General features: G+C 38.0%; 1 long non-coding RNA gene across 1 annotated transcript in view; it reads left to right on the top strand.

The window, feature by feature from the left end:
• Nucleotides 1–3,706, top strand: part of LOC107684547 (uncharacterized) — an 11,217-nt gene that overhangs the window by 820 nt on the left and 6,691 nt on the right. The window contains exon 2 of the long non-coding RNA XR_001633868.1: nucleotides 2,065–2,066. This is a non-coding gene — a long non-coding RNA (uncharacterized LOC107684547). The remainder of the gene's footprint in view (nucleotides 1–2,064; nucleotides 2,067–3,706) is intronic.

Below are 3,706 nucleotides of genomic sequence, written 5' to 3'. Positions count from 1 at the left end.
CAGTAGCTGATTCAGAAGCGCCAGATATTCATAGCAAAGTCAGAATTACCTCTTCTCCTAGGTTCACGAAACGGTCGTTCATAAAATGCATTGCTGTTCTGTTGTAAGTCATCTTACAGATTCCTAAATGCATCTACTTTCGGAAGGCCAAATAAAGTGCTTTTGCTTTTGCCTAGAAACACACAGCATCTCCCTGACATGGCTGCATCAACACTAACTGCGGTTACTGAAACCACGCCTTCTTTCTTTGCGTGCACATTTGGGCAGCATTATGCAAATATTTCCACATAGTGAGGTAGATATGTGGGGGCGTGTTAGAACGAGCCGTTTTAGGGGGGTGTGGCAGAGTCTTAACTTTGATAAAGAATATCTCTTTGGTTTTGAGACTTTAGTCTTTGCAACTTCAGGGATCTTATCTATGCACAATCAGCTTGTAACACTCCAAAGAGAAAGGAAAACTTGAAATCGCATCATATGACCCCTTTAAAGAAATTCAAGCAATAACTACTATTTTGTTCCACAGAGGTGTATTATGAATGTTACTTTATGTTGACTTAATTGATTCTTACACTTTTTAAGTTATTTTTGGTTGTGTGATATCAGGTTTGGCACCACTAAAATTTTTATGTTGGCAAGCCTTCAGAGAACGTTGTACTGCTCTCATTGCTGTATATTTGATGAGTTTTTCTTGCTCATCAAGGTGCTGTAGCTGACTAAGCTCTGTGCTAAATCACTGCCAGCCGCAGTTACATCAGCATTTCTGTGCTGAGTCTCTGGCTCTGCTGCTCAGAAACTGTATATGTGGGCAAGGCCTGACAGTGATTGACGGTGTATTGATCATGGTTGAGATGGAAGGTGACAGAGAAAGATAAAAGGGATGCTGTCGACAGCTTTCCAGGAAAGAAACACTTTGTGCTGATGGAAGAACAGAACACAGAGCCTGAAAGAGTCTTGTGCTATGGCTTTAGACCGGCATTTTTTTTTAATTATTATTGTGTGTGTGTTTGTAAAGGTTGGCAGGAACCCTGAGTTGTGTACACAGATTTTTGAAGATGGTTGCCGTTCAGTAACCATATTACACAGCCATATCTTGACCCACTAATCACATTACGGTCATTTGCCTGCCCTGCAGATGAGCTAGGCAATTTCTTACATATGCATTGCATAACACAATCTGATTTTGAACTTTGTTGGGAACATGCCAGTATGAGACTTTGAAGAGGGGGGCCGCATGGAACAGGGTGTTAGGTGAGACCCCTGTTGCATTTGCAGGGGCTCAAATGGGGTCTTATTTAGCTAAAGCTGCCCAGGACTTTCCATTGGGGCTGGGTGGAAACTTTCTGATAATCTTAAAGCCTGGAGTTTGAAATGTCTGTTGTTGAAATCCTAAACTGTGTCCCAAATCACCACCTATATAGTGCACTATTTTCAGAGTAGTAGTAACTGATTATATAGATTATGTAATCGGATTTCCAAAAAAAACAAAAAAGTACTTGTAATTAGATTATATTAAATTTTAAAATTGATTAAATGCATATTATTCACACAGAAATGATTGATAATTCAAATGATTTATAATTAGTTTATTTTGCCTAATTCTTTCCTTTTCTGAATGCCAGCTTGGGAAACCTTGATGTGATGTAATGTTTAATGCAGTTCATGTAGTTGATGATAAATAATGGATTATATTTTCTTTTTGTTTTTATATTAATATGGTACAAAATAATCCTACTTAAATATATATGATGAACAAGTTAGGTCTAAAAGTAATCAAACAATATATTACATAAAATGTGTAATCTAATAGACTACATTACTAACTACAAACTTTATGTAATGTGTAATCAGTAACAGACTGCAATTTGTAATTAATCTACCCAGCACTGACTATTTGAGGGGACAGCCATTTGTAGTGGTGTGGAAAACCATAGTGGACATAATTGAGTGCATTTATTCAATCCCATAATGCACCTCAATCACAAGTGTACAACCGATGTACACTGAACAACGAATAAAGAATTTTATGAGTGTTGCGCCAAATTAATTCCCACGTCTCACAAAAAGATGTCTGAAGCAATTCCAACACACTCAAGTGTCCAAATTTGCTCGTTTTCTTTCACTCATTCTGTGGACTCATGGAGTGAATGAGCAAAGAAATAGTGTATGGGGGCAATTTTGGAAACAGCTCTGTAGACTGCGATTAAATTAAATAGGAAAAAGGCAGCTGCCATATTGTAAGTATGATGATGGATTATACCAATGCAGGTTTAGTGGTGTCATATTTCGGGTGCTGGTGTAGGACGGAGGACAGGGGGCCTCACAGGCAGGAAACATAGAGGACCCAGCTGTCACCCGGGGCCCCAGTGAAAATCCCTGACCTACGGAGGGAATGGCAAACATGCAAGGTGCAGCAGAATGGCAGGGAATGAACAACATACACAAACACATATAAACTAGAAATAAATGGACAGATAGTAGCCAGGAACAAAGGGCCAATTCACAAGAACACAGATAAGTGTTTATCAATTAAAAATTTGGAGTCTAAAATAGAATCAACTAGCTAAATTTTACTGACAAGGTCAATAAATGCTATATAGTGCAGTGATGACGTATTTTTTTAGGCCAACCTGGAAGTTAGCGTTACCATGGTTGCCTCGACAAAGAGTTGGTTTTTGGATTATTGCAGGTAATAAGCCAATATGAATTTCACTGATTGACCTCTTGCCTCAATACATAGAACACGCATGTCAAAGCTGCAGGTTTACAGTGTTGCAGGAAAATATATTTTCATATTTTGAATTTATATTTTGTTAAAGTTGCATTATTTATTAAAAATAGAAGCCCTAGACATGCGTTATAGTGCCCGTGCTCTAATAGTGTTACCACAGCTTTAGGGTAGGTTTATGTGACAATGATGCAGCGACAACAACAACAATATTCATTGCTTCATCCAGTAAGCAGGCATTGAATCATTTCCTCAAATCATTTAACGAATCTTGATTCATTTAGGATCGAAAAACAATTAAGGGTTCATTCACAGAAAACGCATTTTCGCCTTTAAAAACACAAAACGCAAGGTCTAGAGATGCATTTTTTAAAAGATGATTTTTTTTTTTTTTAATGTTAAATGTCATGTGCAAGAGTTTGCAAAAGGGCGCCGAGACCTTAGCTCAACAGCTAAATATGTCAGTCTAATACACTGAAAAGCAGCACAGTGGAATGCAAAAACCACGTTTTGTGTGAACTCAATATTAACTGAACCTGTTGTACAAAAGCTTGTGTGATTTTGCTTAATCAAATATAGTTTGTTTGGTTGGCTGAAATCCAATAAACTTATTAGACCTCCCCTTCCAAGAAGCTTGCAGTCAGGTCACTGGAAAACTCTGTTCATGGGCCAAGAAGTTTTTGACAGAGTGCTGGGGGTGTTGCAAGAAGTTAATTTGGCATACAAGTGCCAATTCCACCGTGCTGCCTGCCCAAGACGTTCTCCCGAATGTATTCCCATCATCCCCTGGAAATGGATGGACCAACGTTGCATAGGTAAAGTGTTTCCATTGAGTACAGGATGCAATATAGCTCCTCTCAGAACTGACATGACGCCCATTTAATAAATACTATATTCAACTGTAGTAGTATATTTAGTCACTACAGATTAGTAATGTACAATACATTCTCAAAACAGTAAAAAAAAAAAAAAACACCCTCT

This window comes from Sinocyclocheilus anshuiensis, unplaced genomic scaffold, assembly GCF_001515605.1.
Source record: "Sinocyclocheilus anshuiensis isolate Anshui unplaced genomic scaffold, SAMN03320099.WGS_v1.1 scaffold225, whole genome shotgun sequence".
In the NCBI taxonomy this organism is placed as follows: domain Eukaryota; kingdom Metazoa; phylum Chordata; class Actinopteri; order Cypriniformes; family Cyprinidae; genus Sinocyclocheilus; species Sinocyclocheilus anshuiensis.
This window is presented reverse-complemented; position numbering and strand designations above follow the sequence as displayed.